Below are 16,945 nucleotides of genomic sequence, written 5' to 3' on the forward strand. Positions count from 1 at the left end.
TAGTAAACTGAATCTAGAAGTATGCCCAATAGCCTCTCTGTGGAAAACTGTATTTAGAAATACGCCCAGTACCCTCTCTGGGAAAGTTGCAATTAGAAGTGTGCTCAGTGAAAGAGCATATAACCGATCATACCACACCACCATGCTTACTCTCTCCTTACATCACCACTCAACTAGAACACAGAGATACTATGACACCATTCGGTATAACTGTTCTCATACCAACATTCCGCCGCTTACTCCACATCATTCTATGTAATCACTGCTGGTTCCACACCCCCAGCCAGGCGTTTTCCTCAGGCCTAACGCAGCCACATCCGTTCCGGATAAATCCTGCCAGAACGAACACATTCTCCTGATCTCTCAACCACCACACCTACCGCTAAGAAGCAGCTATTACACGAGTACCGCACGAGCTGCACACATACCCGGTGCTCACACGCACCTTTTGACTCTCCCTACTCTCTCTACTGATCTGAACTTCGGTTCCCAAGGGCGTTCAACCTACAAGCGCCTTCAGACCATACCAATGGTATATAAGGCGCTATATAAGTGCAAAATAACAATAACAATAACAATAACATTCCTATAGCTCTTGTTCTTATGCGTCTGCAAACCCCTGTGAGTGAACCTCGAAAATGAGGACCCCCGGCTTTCTTCTGGTATTCTGTGGCTCACAATCCTATAGAGCCAGTTCGTAGATATCTGCAACCCTCTGTGAATGAACCTCTTGAACGAAGACCATCTGCATTTACTAGTGTTCTGTGACTCACAGCTTTATAGACAGAGATCGTTCCTAGGAACCTGCAACCCTCTGTGAGTTAACCACCAGCATTCGCCTGGTGTTCTATGGCTCATGTTCCTATATAGCAGGTTCTTCGTTATCCCCAACCCTCTGTGAGTTGGTTACCAGTCATTTGGTCGACAACCAAATGGTCGAATGACCATTTGGTGGACACCAAATGGTCGAAATCCACCTGGTCGACTTTTTCTTTTTTTTGGGCGGGGGGGGGTTGCCCCGACAACCCCACTTTTTATATATTCGTTTTTTTTAGCAAACAAAACGAAAAAAAATATATAAATAAATAAAAATTAAAATTCGACCATTTTTTTCGACCATTTGGTTTCGACCAAATGGTCAGTCGATCTTTTTTTTTCGACCAAATGAGCGGACACCCTGTGAGTTAACACCCTGAATGAAAACCACCTGCATTTTGCTGTTGATCTGTAGCTCACGGTTCTCTAGAGCAGGTTCCTAACCATCCACAAACCTCAACCACCTGAACGAAGAGCACTACATTCTTCTGCTGATCTGTGGCTCACAGTCCAACAGTGCAGGTACCTAGTTATCCCCAACCATCTGTGAGTTAACCTCCGGTTACCGCCAGACTTGTGATGAGGCCCATGGTATTCATACTCTCACATATAGATTGGCAAGAGGACTCAATGGGAATGGGAGGACATGTCTGGAGAGACTAAAGCAAGGGGAGACCGGCCCTGGATTGCCATAGAACCGCACTCTTTCTTGCTCATCCAACATGCTGACCAAAATGATAGACCCAATGATCAGGGCAATATGGGAATTTCGATAGCCTTATTGTCCATGAGTAAAGCAGTAATAACCCAATTTTATTTTTAAAAAGAGGAGGTCTACGAGAACTTAAATCTTACTGACCTTACTGGCAATTACACATAATAAGCAAAATAGTTACAAAGTGAATGTCATCAGGTGTTAGGAAAGATTCTTCTTTGTGCTGCATTTCCTCCCTAGACAGCAATGGGACACCCTGGCGCTTTCTAATGTTTTTAACCTTTTCTGACTTTTGAAGGCAAGTAAAGCAAGTAAAGCTTTTTGCTCCACTTAATTTGCTAAACTAATCTGAATTAGGGGCACTGATCAGTCCCTAATGCTATCAGTGCAGGAGGACTCTGTTCTCCGTAGTAAAGTTCTTTATTTATTTATTTATTTTTCCTATGCCCCTCACCTAATGAAAAGTGTGGTAGAGACATTTCGTGTCCGTATAACTCTGTGGTTACTTGCATGATGTGGCCAGGATGTTGGCAGTGGACACTTTAGTAGTGTTATCTTTTTTATAGTCTCCTGCACTTTTGCATTTTACCGCTTAATGGCAATATAGAGTACCATATACTCTAAAATGGCTGTGCCCTTCGCCTGTCCTCTGGCCATCTTGTATATTGACCATCTTATTGCCATGGTGTGCTGGGGATATATGATGAGCCAATTCCTGGAGAAAGCTCCAGCTTTCACGGGCAAACTGGTGGTCTGTGTGTGTGGCCGAATGCTGGGGGCTAGGTCTGTCTGGACCCAGTCCACATCCAAGGCAGGTGTGTCTGTTGCTGGGCAGATCCAGTAGCCAGAGGGTGTCCAGGATTGAACAGTCCATGCTTGGTTTGTATGAATTGTCCAGATCTTTGCCGTTGGTGGACTAGGGCCATCTCCAGACCATATCCTAGATAAAAGGGGCACTCTTGCAGCCTTTCCACAAATCATCATTGGAGCCAAGACCCCTATGAAGGAGAGCAGGCCACTGAAGACCTGTAACCCATTATTGGAAGATTACAAACACTGCCCGGAGAAGCCCTGTCACTCTGCAAATCTCCTGAAGACCTTCATCCGGGCTGTGACCACTGGACTGGCGAGAACAACCAGTTCAAATCTCTGCTCAAAGATCCAGCTGCTGGGAGCACTTAGAACAGTCCTAGAACCATCCTGTGGGCTAGCCAGATGTCTTCCTGGGCTACTTTGCTGCAATGGTTGCCGACCTGAGTTGAGCCTTGGGGCTCAGCATAGCCTCAGTTTATGGAACAAGAAGCATTTTCCTGAATTTGCAGCTCTCCACCATGATGAGAGACCTTGCAGGACCAGTATCGTTGTTCTCACCAAGAGGGTCGCCTTCAGCCATTTTCTTCAAGTAGCCATCACTGTTTGCCACCTGCATCACATCCTGGGAGTCCTCTAAGGTTGTTGCTTGAGTGCTGGTCCTGAAAACGTTGTGTCCTGTCTCCTCATTTTGCCTGGGCGGAAACTCAAGACCTTTATTTTCCCAATATTTAGTGCTAAGCCGAGCTCTTAACATTTGGTCCGTTTCAAGCCAATTGGGGATATAGAAAGTAGCACTGCATCATCTGCATAGAATAAAGCTTGCAATCTCACCATACCCAGTTTGGGAGGATCCAAAACATGTTGAGTTACTTCTTCGATAGCTTCATTAATAAAGATGCAGAAAAGCAGTTGGGCAAGAGGACAGTCCTGCCTGACACCTTTACCCACCTTAAATGGCAGTGTTGTCCCCCTGCTAAACCAAATCGAACAGCTGCTTCATTTTCATAATACAGGGTCTGTATAGACGACAATAAGTAGTTTGGGACTTTTTTCATTGACAAAACTTGCCAAAGCTATTCTCGGGAACCCCATTGAACTCTGTCTTAAGGTCAGCAAAAACAGCATATAACTTTACGTCCTTAGGACAGTGTATTTCTGCTCCAGGAGGAATAATGAAAACCCTGGTCCAGGGTACTCTTTCCATACTGAAAACCAGCCTGTAAACTGCTGATTACCTGACTATAGTGCACCCACTGCTGGAGTGGCGACCAAGAGGGTCACCTTCAGCCATTTTCTTCAAGTACACATCACTGTTTGCCACCTGCATCACATCCTGGGAGTCCTCTAAGGTTGTTGCTTGAGTGCTGATCCCAAAAATGGTGTGTCCTGAGTTTCCAGCTGTCCAGAATCCAGATTTGGTCAATCGGAGCACAGAACCAGTAAATAGCTGGATCCAATAATCTGGCACCTGATGAGACCTCTGCACCTGCAAACCATGGGCTTCGTCCAACGGAACCAAGGCACTAATTCAGAAGACCCAGTTCAATCCAATTTCAGGAACTCTTATGGTAGTCCCAGAGTGAATTGAAGTTCAACGGGTGAGTAAACATGTATTTATCATCTAAATTTATTTCCATAGGATGCAGATTCCATGAATATCTTATGACTGTGTAGCCAAGCCCTATGGATATATTTTGCCACCCAATACAACTCATCCGCATTAGCGGTAGACTTGCAGAAGTCCAATGCTTTTTTTGCAATCTAGCGGATAGCTCTGCGGTTGAACAGAACAACATAAAGTGGTCCGGGGTTCCAATCAAAACTCCAGAAAGACTGTTCACGCAAAAGGGAGGGTGATGAGATCCAGATAGTTTTCATAGCCAAAATCTTGTTTGCCAATAAGATATCCTATCCCCACCCTCAAAGCTGAGCACGATTCTTCCATCCTTCTGCGAGATAGGGTCAGGGCAGATTTCTTAACTCTCGAAACAGTGACTCTGTCAATACTGGATGGGTTAAATCACAACCCTGGGAGATTAAGGGAAACCTGTATCCTTCTTACATGAACCATCCATGGCAGAGACCCGCCCGCCGCTTCTGGTAGAACATGTTCCAAGGCTTCACGATACACCACAACCTGACCCAGTAGAGAACCGCTCTTAAAGAAATCTCATCCCCAATAGGACTCACATCCACTTCCATTCCAAGCAGGGCATTAGGGGCACTTTGCAGCAGTGAGAATATGTTCTTAAAAATGTATTCTCTACTGTTTGTAAAAACCGGCAAATCGAGTAACCCCACATGTTTACTCCATACATGGCCGCCACTTTTGCCTGTTTCTTAAACATTTCTAAGACAGGTGAGATTGCACTCTTACCTTGCAGAACAAACTTCTCGCTCCTCCACTATATTTGACCAGAGTGGTCTGAGATGTTTCCACTTTGGCACACCATGTATTGGTCTCGGAAAAGCGGATACCCAGATAATCATAGGTTTCCACTTGTTCCAGCCTAATTCCATCCACCACAATACACAAATCATGTCTCCTCATTTTGAGTGGGCGGAATCTCAAGACCTTTATTTTCCCAACATTTAGTGCTAAGCTCTTTACATTTGTTTACAAAGCAGTACTTTGTCCGTTTCAAGCCAATTGGGGATATAGAAAGTAGCACTGCATCATCTGCATAAAATAAATCTGGCAATCTCACTATACCCAGTTTGGGAGGATCCAAACCATGTTGGGTTACTTCTTCAATAGCTTCATTAATAAAGATGCAGAAAAGCAGTGTGGCAAGAGCACAGTCCTGCCTAACACCTTTACCCACCTTAAATGGCGGTGTGGTCCCCATGCTAAACCAAATCTAACTGCTGCTTCACTTTCATAATACAGGGCTGTATGGACGAAAATAAGTAACTTGGGACTTTTTTCATTGACAAAACTTGCCAAAGCAATTCTCGGGGAACCCCATTGAACTCTGTCTTAAGGTCAGCAAAAACAGCGTACAACTTTTCGTCCTCGGGACAGTGTATTTCTGCACCAGTTGGAATAATCAAAACCCTGGTCCAGGATACTCTTTCCATACTGAAAACCAGCCTGTAAACTGCTGATTACCTGACTATCGTCCACCCACTGCTGAAGATGTTTCAAAATAGCCTTGACAAATATTTTGCCTGAGCTATCCAGCAGTGAGTTTGGACGATAGTTCTATGTGACATAACTTTCCCCTTTCTTGATTATAGGCACAGTTTCTGCCTTACGCCAAGACTCAGGATCAGTTCCATCTTGAATAACAGTGTTGAAAAGTCGTAAGAGGATCAGTGCCCAGATTAACTGTACATCTTTGAAAAGGTCTATAGGAATCCTGTCTGGACCAGGAGTTTTCCCATATTTCGGCTACGTAATGACTTCAGATACTTCAGCAAGTGTTAGTTCAGAGGGTGCTAGAGAGCCAACCAAGATGGCCGCCTTGGTCTAAGCTCCCACACAGCCTCGTATTAATCCTGCGCGATCCTGCCGTACCCGGTGCAACAGCGTCCTATCCTGCCTTGCTTCTGGCTTCCCACCCGTCCTGCTTTCTTCCTGTGAAATTTGGGGAAGAATCGACCCCCCGCCCCCCCAAATGAGCCTGCTGACCCCGAGGCCGGGAAATCCAGGATAGCCTCCGCGAGCTGCCAGGCCACACAAGGCAGCCCACACAGCGAACGAGGCCCGGATGTCCTGGGACACGCGGCTGCTCCAGGTCAAAAGGCTGCAGCGTAGGCATTCGCTGAAGAAACGCAGCAACGGCCAGGGGCCATGTGTAAAACCCCCCCTGCCCCAGACGGATCAGCAACGCAGCTCCGGAGGGAGCGCCAGCAATACACGCCACAGCAGCAACAAGCACTTCGCACCGAGGGGGTGAGCGAGGAGCGGCGGGGTGAGTGGCGAGCGCCCCCCCTCGCTCAACACTACCACTATCAACGGACTTCCACTTGCCAGCGCCCGAGACACAGGACTTGGGACCGCCACTGGATCCCAGAGCCCTGGTCACTGCAGCACCGCTCCGGAACATATTGGAGCGCGGAGGACCCGGTGAGACCCGACAGAGACGACGACTGAGGAGAGGCGCCCTGTCATCGGATTAAGGTACAGGGGAAGACGGGGGGAGCGTGGTTCCAAATACATTTTAAACATGCTAGATCTCCCCGCCCAGCGCATACATCACCACAAGTGGGTCACCAGGAAAAACGCTGCGCGGCAAGCCCCACCCCACCCGCACTATTCGAAAGAGGGGAAATAAGGCACAACATCTCGAGACTTTTACCCTTGGCGGAGAGGGCAGTGGGAGATTCCCACACCCCCGCAGCGTCCATCTGAGCCCCGCATCCACAGGAGAAGACTTCCCCTCAAAAACACGCAAGGTGCAAAACATCAGCACGCCTCGCAAGCCCTAACTGCTGGGTGCTGCAGGCACTCCATACAGCACAGCAAGCCTTCAGACAGTCGACACCGCTAACGGGCAGCCAAGAAACTCCCTCGAGGAGACACCCCACCGGGGGGGAGAGTGGTGGGAGCAACCCTCGACTGTGCCAGAACCAGCCTCACCCCCTGCCTAAAAATCAGAGAAATAGACACAGCGGCGGCTTTGATAAACACGTTCAGGTCGCACCCCACAAGGAAGCCGTTTCAGCTCACAATTCCCCCTCCACATTTCACAGATCGGCTCGAGCTGCCCATCCTAATTGGGAACTCGGCGAAGCGCCTAACCCACAGAGAAATATAAACTATAACTCAGAGCCATCATCAAATCCATAGCCGCAATGGGAAAATCAGACAAATCGCAAAGAAAGCGAAATTTCGAAAGTGGCACAACTCCGAAAGCTCCCAGGCAACAAGAGGAGCTGGAGCCCACATATGGTTGCTCCCACCAAATGAAAACAGGGAAAAGCCCATCCAAAATCAAAGGACTCCTACTTGAGCTCAAAGTGGGGATAGGTAATCTGAACAATAAAATGGATGGCCTCTCATCTAAGGTAGATCTACTACAACATCGCATGGACACTCACACAGAACGCTTAAACGAAGTGGCGCAACGGGTGTCCAATTTAGACAACTACCCTATCGAGCAAAGTGTTCCAACTAGAAGACTAAATGAAAGCAACCATTGCTAAGTGCAAGGATTTGGAGAGCCGCTCGTGAAGAAATAATATCCGAATCATCGGAGTAAGAGAACACCAGCCACAGATGAAAGACTATGTGGAGTCGCTCTGCGCAACCCTCTTCGGCCGGGAAACTCTATCTCACTTGTTCATTGTAGAGAGGGCACACAGAATTCCATCCTCCAGACTTGCCCCAGGCGCGCCGCCTAGGCCAATAATTGCAAAACTACTTAACTATAGAGACCGCGACACCATCCTCCGGCTGGCAAGAGCGAAAGGCGTTCTCCATCACGAAAGTGACAAAAACCACTTCTACCCAGACTTTTCTCCCGCGGCCAAACACAGAGAAGATCCTTCGGCAATATTCGACAAAGGCTCAGAGACATCCAAATAGCCTACTCGATGCTTTTCCCAGCACGGCTTAGAGTGCAACACGGCGGGAGAGTCCACTTTTTCCAGTCGCCAGAGGAAGCAAACGTTTTCCTAGACCAGGTGGGCTGCCCAAATCGGAATCCCAATCAAGCCCCACCACAGAGGGAGAGAAACCACAGGAATCCACCATAGTTGGAAGAAGCCAGAGGCGAGAAACACATCGGCTAATCACAACGAATTAACCGAAACAAACACTAAATGTAGTACCAGAGGGCTGGGATACTTGGGAAGCCCCAAGTGCCCCAAACACAGCATTTGTTTGTTCAACAGTTTTTTGTTAATGGGTGGGACATCAGACGACGGCCTGACCACTCCTGGAACTGCCACCTGTTCTAGTTAACATACGGGTGAGTTGGGGGTTGCCCGTGAAGGGAGGGACTCAGGAAAAAAGGGAGGGAAAAGCGCCACTAGTTCAATCAACACCACCCACCAACCCCCCGATCCACCAGCCACCACTACTTCTCCTACATGGACCACCAGAGAACCCTCCAGAGGTCGGTCAAAATTCTGGACCAAGATATGCTTCAACCCCCCCGAATAGAGTAAGCAAAATCAAAGTAAATATACAAATTAAACTCCCAATTCAAAGTCGCAACGTGGAACATTAGAGGAGGCAACCTCCTTTCTAAAACCAGGAAAATTCTACAATACTTGAAAAGGCATGAGATCGACGTGGCCATGATCCAAGAGACGCATCTACTCCTGGGAAAGGTTCACCTCTGGGCTCGGAACTGGGGCTGCCACAGGTATTTCTCCTCATACTCGTCTTACTCCAGAGGGGTTGCAATCCTGATTAACAAGAGAATCAACTTCCGATTAATAAGCACAGAGAAAGACTCAGGGCAGATCGCTTCTGGTGTGTGGTATCATCGCGGGCCAAAAAATCATCTCCGTCAACTCCTATGGGCCCAACGTGGTTGGAGCGAACAACTTTGACTGGGTACTGACTCACCTCTCTGCCCAGGATCCGACAACGATAGTCTGGGGAGGCGACATGAACACAGCACTAGACCCAGAGAAAGACAGATCGCGGACCACGCCACAATCCATCTCCAAATCCAGCCTCCAAATACGAGAAATCTGTAGAGCCTTCAACCTCATAGATGCATGGAGAGTAAAAAACGGAGAGCAACAAGGTTATACCTTTCACTCGGCAGTGCACAATACGAACTCCAGGATTGACTACCTTTTTATGTCATCGAATAGCCCGATGATATGCGGCCCCTGCCAAATCCTACCGAAAACTCTCTCCTACCACTCCCCAAGTAACCCTTATCTGCAGCCCATCCAGCTACAAACCCCCTCTACAGCACTGGTGCTTTAAAGCAGGCTCCATGCAGGACCAAGTATTTGCATCTGAAATAAGAGAGGAGATCTCTGCATTCCTAGAGGCCAACATAGGTACGGTCTCCACAACGAGCATGATATGGGAAAGACTAAAGTGTTTCACCAGAGGAATCTGCCTTGCCAAAGAAAATGCCATCCTTAAACTCATCAGGCGGGAATTGACCGCCAGCGAAGAGCAACTTAAACAACTCGAGCTTAGATGCATAAACATGAACGATCCAGGTTCACAGGCCGCCCTAAAAGAGGAACAACAGAAGTTCAGTGCTGCAGCAGAACGCAAAATAAAGTTCCTGAACTGCCGCAGGCAAGTTCGCCAATACGGTGAAGGCCAAAAGCCCGGAGCCCTCCTAGCAAATTTGATAAAAGCAGATTGAAAACTAACACCAATAGAAGGAATATGTTCCAAACAAGGTGTGTTGATACACACCGACGAGGGAATTGCAGAAGAATTCAGGACCTTCTACCAGGAACTATATAGTTCAAGGCACAACGTGAACTCAGATGTGCTACGTGAGTAGCTAGAAAACACGGAACTATACTGGGTTGAGGGACAGATACGAGAACCCCTCAATGAACACAGCACGCCAGAGGAGATCATCGAGGCCATCAACACCCTCCTAAATTCCAAAGCCCCCAGTACCGATGGCCTGACAGGAGAGTTTTACAAGGCATTTGCAAATACCCTGGCCCCCCTCCTCACCAAACTTTATGAGGAGGCGCTGGAAAAAGGTTCCCTCCCTCAGTCCACATGCGAAGCCAACATAGTCCTCCTACACAAACCTGGCAAACCGCCAGAGAATTGTGCATCGTACCATCCCATCTCCCTGCTCAACCGTGACAACAAGATCCTAGCGAAGGTGCTCACAAACAGGTTTATGGCATGGATGCCTGCTTTGGTGCTCGCAGACCAAGCTGGATTCATACCCGGATGTAACACGACCTTTGGAATCAGAAGGCTATTTGGCATCATCGAAGCCCTAGATCCCTCCCTCCAGGCAGTCGCAGTTCTGCTTGATGCCGAAAAGGCATTCGACTCGGTGGAATGGCTGTTTCTTTTCGTAGTGCTCACCAGGATGGGCCTAGGAGCCCGCTTTATCAAGCTGATATCTCTATTACACACCAAACCCCAAGCCAGCATCATCGTGGGTCAGGAAAGTCTGCGTTGCAGATCCATAGAGCTGCAATGCGGCACCAGACAGGGATGCCTGCTCTCGGCCTTAATATTTGCATTGATAATGGAGCCGCTGGCCTCCAATCTGTGAGAACAACAAATCTTCAGGGGGCTCATCATAGGCCCACACAAGCTGATCATATCTCTGTACGCGGACAACGTGGTATTGTTTATACGCGACCCCACCGAAACTTGAACCCAGTCATGAGGGAAGTAATTAAATTCGGAGCAGTATCCGGGTTAAAAATTAACCAGACTAAATCCATCATATTTCCGCTGACTCCAGCTACCAAGACATTTGTCGACGACTTCCAGTTCACATGGGAAACATCCCGAGTTCGCTACCTGGGGATACAGATGTCGTTAAGCTGCCATGACGTATTTCGAGACAACTATGAAGAAGTGGTGAAAACCTTGCAAGAAAAAGTTACACGATGGAAGACACTGCCGCTGACTTTGTGGGGCAAAGCCTCACTAGTTAAGATGGTGATCCTGCCGAAGCTTTTTTGTACTTATTCACCAACATCCTCATTTTGTTACCACAATCCTTCCTAAAGAGACTGAGAAGCATGATCCTCGAGCTGCTGTGGGCGGGCAAACCAGCCAGAGTTGCAGACTCAACATTGACCCTCCTGGTGTCCAGTGGAAGATTAGCCCTCCCAGACCTGGAGAAATACTTTTGGGCGGCACAGGCACAATTCCTCAGCTTTTGGTACTCCACGCAAATGATTAGACCGCATGTTCAAATAGAGCGAGCCCTGGCGACACCCAATCTCCTAAGGGCAGTTATCATCAGCCAGACCCCGGTCCCCAATAACACCATGAACATAGTACTCTCAACATACAAGATCTGGAAGAGAATCGCCCAAAGGTATGAAGTTCAAACACGATACTCACCACTCCTTCCCGTCAAATTTATACCAGGAATCCAGTTGACATCAGAGAAGGTCTTTCACCAATGGGTCGAGACGTTGCACATAAACACTCTGGGCGAGCTCTTCACCGAAGGAAATTTCATGACTCCTCAGCAAGCAAAACTGAGAGGCGGTAACACCGCCCTTGACACATTTATCTATTTCAGAACTAGATATACCCACCTTTCCACGGCAACCGCTGACTTGGCAACTTCTCCATAACGTAATCCAGGCGCAGGGGGAAGGCAGACTAGTATCACAGGGCAGACATCATCACTGACGCAACCTCTACCAACACTCGCGCAAAAGCACGTTGGGAAAAGTCCCTGCAAATAACCATCCCAGAGGAAGACTGGACATTCATCTTGAGACAAACACATAAAATAGCTCTCAACTCACGCTTTAAACTGATTCACTTTCATTATCTGCATCAAACCTTCGTCACACCGGTGAAGAAGAACAAACAACATCCCGAGATGTCTTCAAAATGCGAGAGATGTAAGAACCCGATGGCTGACTTTTTCCACCTTGCATGGGACTGCCCCAAGCTGACCCCATTCTGGAACCAAGTCCTGGAGACAACAGCTGCAATAGTAGGAGAGGAGATACAACCCACCCCAACAGCGGCTTTGCTAGGGATGACGAGACTACTCTCGCCGTCAATAAGAAGGCTTGCAGGATTGTTACTAACACTCGCCCGCAGGAGAGTCGCCATGTCCTGGGGTCGAGGACCCCCCCTACAGTCTCCAATTGGCGCAAAGACATCCTCTACTGCCAGGACGTGGAGACAGACTTTGTCAAATGGCTACCCTTACACGCACGCCCACCAGACATCTGGGGTCCAGTGGTACTATTCCTGATCAACGAAGCAGAGGAAACCCCTCCTTCCCCGTCAAACACCCAATTAGCACAGTGCACGAACTTGTAACCTGCCTAATCTCTCGATCTAATCCCTCGAAGGAGTGATACAGAGAGGAAAAGGACAGAGCCATGGAGGCATCAAAACGTGGGGCGAAGTGGAGCTGGGAGGGGAGGTGGGAGGTTTAGGAGTGGGGACGGCGCACAGTTAAATCCACCCTAATGTGGGTGAGAATGTTTGTATTAAGTTGAAAAACCCAAAAATAAAGTTTTAAAAAAAAGAAAGTGTTAGTTCAAATGTATCACCCTCGGCTTGGTGTACACCAATCATTTGGGGGTGGGAAATAGATATACTGACAGTACATTCTTCACCAGTGCAATATAGTTCTGATAAGTGGTTATACCAGGCACTGGCACGTATACAAACATTGAAGGTTATAATTGCCATTAACCTCTTTACCAACAACCAACTTCCGGAACTTAATTTCGTCCCCCCCTTAGCATGGCATCCCTTAGCTCACCCCCCTTCAATTGAAGGAAATATACCTTTTTCGTCTTAATAATGTTCTTACATAATGCTCTTTTGAAATGGAGGAGGTTCCTATCCACCACCGAATCTGTTTGCAAACAAGCAAGAATCTCCTGTTTAGCTAATCTGCATTCATTATCGTACCACAGGTCCCTATCAAGTGTTCTTCTCTTAATTACTGACTTTGGGCATGTTACAATCGGTCGACTGGACCCTATTCAAATTCATTCCTGACTGAAGTGAAGGCAGCTCTGTAAATCTCAGCCTTATTAGAGACCTCCTGAAGCTTTTCCCATCTAATGTTCTTTCTTGCATGGCCAACCGTAATAATAGGCGCCGGGTTAACGTACTCCTGATTGGCAAACACAAACCCGTTAGATAGACTAAAAATAAAACTCAATGATCTGCGATTAATGACTTCAAAACTCTCAATTTCATTCCAATCCTTTTCCTGCACCAAAATGTAGTCAGTGCATGAGGTGGAGTTGGTACATACTTGTTTAGACCTCCCATGTCTCCATAGGGTTCTATGAGCATAAGGTCTTAGCCCTATCTTTCCCTTGCCTATCCTTGAACGGTGGTGTTCTGGCCTGGTATCCTCCTCTCTGTCTCTCCTAAGGTAGATGGATTGGGAGAGGGTATTTTAAAGACGTTCATCTGGTTTGTTCTTAAACTTTGGAACACTTACAGCTACTTGTTGGCTCAGGCCAACACATGTGCAATCTTCCTAAAGAAAATCCTGGCCTACTGCAAAGACTTTTATTAGTACCTGTGACTCTAAGGGCACTAGGCCCCTACTTTTTTTTTAACTAGGGAAGGACTTTTTAAGGTTAGAACCTTAATCTAAAGGTCTTGTCTGGTGTTTGCTAACTTATTTATTCTTTTGATTTCTTACCTGGTTCTATTTCTTTATTCACTTGCTTTGCTACATTTACAGTATATTGAATCGTGATTTAAAAGTGAATTGTTAGTGTTCTTAGCAGGGTGCACCAAGGTGAATATGCATATATTAGTATTGAATGCTTTAGTGTGTTACTTATATATCTGTTTTCATTGAAAAGAGCCGTCTAAGGCCCAAATAAATAACTGTATTTTTTATACATTCTGCCTAATTTGTATCATTAAGAGTACTCTGTGTGGGCCTAACTGAACCCATCTCCACTTACACCCTTCTCAAACTAAGCATTGCTGTTCGGTCACACTACCCAGATAGAGTTTGTCTAGACATTAGTGTGTGTCCCAGTTCATCAGACTAGGGTGGCCACTCAGAATCTGTCCACAGGGCTAATTCGGAAAATTCATCTCAGGCGGCATACAGCAGTGGTCACATAAAAAGGGATGGTCACAAATGTTTGGTAGCAGGGCTTTAAAAATACTACTATATCAATGACTACCATATAGGTGTATTTGGCGATAGAAGTGGCCGCAACCGTGATGAAGTCAAAAGATCACATCTGCCTCCAGCTTGCTCTACAAAACACTTTTAGGTTTGTAGAATCAAACACGGAAGAAAACCGGGTGCTTCGAATGTACCCCCTCCCTAGTAGCCATATGGGCTACTAACGGCAGCACACCAGAAAAAGGGTGGCAGTGATAGTCACAAAAGAAGCATTTAAGGTTCCCAGAAAGTTGAGGAGCAAGCGCCCCAAAACTGAAATGTTGCCTTAACATAAATCAGCAACATTGACAAGTGCACCATGCTTAACAAGCAGCTCTGTCACTTCGAAATGACCATAGGAACAAGCATTGTGTAAAGGGACAAACCCCCCTTTATCTTTTGCATGTACATCTGCTCCATGCTGAAGCAAGTATTCAACAACTGACACTCTGTTATAGCCAGTTGCAAAGTGAAGTGGTGTGGACTGACGTCCTTCAACATCACGGCAGTTTACACTTTGAGAATTGCAAAGTTTTTTTTACCATTTCAAGGTCACCAACTTTAGCAAATTCCAGTAACTGTCGATCAGTATCTGAATTTGATGATTCTGTGTTCTCTTGAAGTATATGTTGGACACTTTCATTTCCAATTTGCAGAGCAGTGAAACCTTGCAATGACACAATAGATGGATCACAGCCAGATTGTAACAACAATCGGCATGTTTGAAGATGGCCACAACGAGCAGCTCGGTGTAATGGTGTCTGTCCAAGACTGTCCAGGGCATTTAGCTTTGCATCGTACTTTAGCACTACCTCTAGAACGTCATTGTGACCTCTTTCAGATGCTATATGGAGAGGCGTCAGAAAGTCTTTTGTTTTCTCGTTAACATTTGCTCCTTTTCTCAAAAGAAACTCGCAGGCTTGTTTTCTCCTTGAATATGGAGAGGCAGCTGCGCAGTGCAATGCAGTCTCATGAGTTATTGGACTTTTAAAGTTTATAATTTCCAGTGAAACAATCTTTTTAATGCGGGCTATATCTGCTTCTCTTGCGGACTGCAGTAACGAGTGACCTTTGAATTCATATGGTAATTGCTCCTTTAGCTCAGGTGTGGGAGCTAAATCAATTGAACTTTTATTGTGGCAGTTGTGTAGAGTTGGATCAGCACCATGGCTTAGCAAGAGACCACACACTTCCACTCTATTCTTTGATGCAGCTTCATGTAGAGTAGTGAACTGCCAGAGATCCATCGCATTTACACATGCTACATGCTTCACAAGAAGTTCTGTTACTTCATAATGACCATATGAACATGCGTTGTGTAGCGGCACTAAATCCCCTTTATCCTTGGCATGCACATCTGCTCCGTGCTTCAATAACTGCTGCACAACTTTCACTCTGTTGTACCCTGCTGCTAAATGCAGCGGAGTGGACTTTCTTCCATCACTTGCATGGCAGTTCACATTTAAGATTGTAAGGGGCGCCATAAATCTTTCTTCATGTCCACTCCTTGCACATTCCAAGAGTTCCTCTTTCTTGTATTCACCTGTTAGAACTGGCTTTGTAGTAGGGTCAGATAAATCCAATGCTGTCTTTCCATCCATGTTGCGTATAGTTGGATCTGCCCCATGCTGCAAGAGAACTATGCAAACATCAATCTTTCCCTTAATAGCAGATTCATGTAAAGGTGTATAGTTCCAATTATCACGGGCATTTGGATCTGCACCATGACGCAATAGGAGGTTTACAACTTCAGCATGTCCGAATGAGCATGCATTACGCAAAGAAATGAGGTCGCCATCATCTTTCGCATGGACGTTACCACCGGTTTCAAGCAAGTACTCGACTACATCTTTTCGACCAAAACCTGCGGCAAAGTGCAGCGGACTGGACCTGCGCCCTGACGTGTCCCTGCTGTTGACATTATCTGTCCCAACCAGTCTCCGTACTCGTTCCACGTCTCCTGTGCGGCAGGCCTCGAAGAGTTCTCGATCCGCCTCCTCCCCACCGCAGCGCCGACCGCCGGTCATCCTATGCCAGCACTGCAGGGCTGGGGAGGGAGCCGAGGCCGCGATGCCCTGCAACCCGCCCAGGCCTCCCCCGCACAGGAGCGTCAGCTGCGGGACATGTCCCGGCCCTTCCAGCCTGCCTCTTTAGGGGCAACAACAATTACCTCAACCCATGCGAAACTGGGCAGGCGCTAGTCAATGCTCCTCTGTCTAAGGCAGCGCAGAGGTCTGTATTCCTTGCCCAGAATCAGTGATACTTCCTGAGAGTCACACACTCCTCCCTGTATTGAACTCTTTCACTGAGGTCTGTAGTTTTCAAGTCCAAGGGTAAACACCCAAATCATTTATAAAATGCCCGCAACTAGGAACAAGTCAGTATACAGACCGTGAGAACACTTAACATAAGTCAAGAAGAATGAGGTTAGAGGAGAGGTGAAAGTGGTGGTCAGTGGTTAAGAAGTGGTAAACGTTGGCGAGAGAAGTCTCAGTTGAATGTTTGGACTGCGAGCCAGATTACAAGGTGCTTGTTGAGTGGTTAAGCCTCGAGCTCTCTGTCCGGTTAATCTGAAGAATTTTAAAGTGATAGGGGGAGAGAGAGACAGGTTAGTTAAATGAAAGGGTGTTGGGTCAGCACCGTTCTCTTTAGAGAAGGACATTTTGCAGTAGGCAAGAAAGATGTCAGTAGAGAAAGAGAGGTTGAAAAGAGTGGAGAGGTGAGCAGTGCTGACAGTCCCAAATGCCATTGTTTGTGGCAAAAATGGCTCTACTGAAGGGTTGTCAGAGTAAAGGTTGGGATAGGAGTTCCCTGTGGAATTATGGGGGAAGTG

General features: G+C 47.0%; 1 protein-coding gene and 1 pseudogene across 6 annotated transcripts in view; one reads left to right on the forward strand and one right to left on the reverse strand.

Moving 5' to 3' along the window:
* SGCE (sarcoglycan epsilon) overlaps positions 1 to 16,945 on the forward strand; it is a 449,332-nt gene that overhangs the window by 358,531 nt on the left and 73,856 nt on the right. The window lies entirely within an intron of this gene.
* LOC138570344 (poly [ADP-ribose] polymerase tankyrase-2 pseudogene) lies at positions 14,399 to 16,154 on the reverse strand (annotated as a pseudogene).

This window comes from Ambystoma mexicanum, chromosome 2q (assembly GCF_040938575.1).
Source record: "Ambystoma mexicanum isolate Mex_15411 chromosome 2q, UKY_AmexF1_1, whole genome shotgun sequence".
NCBI lineage: Eukaryota > Metazoa > Chordata > Amphibia > Caudata > Ambystomatidae > Ambystoma > Ambystoma mexicanum.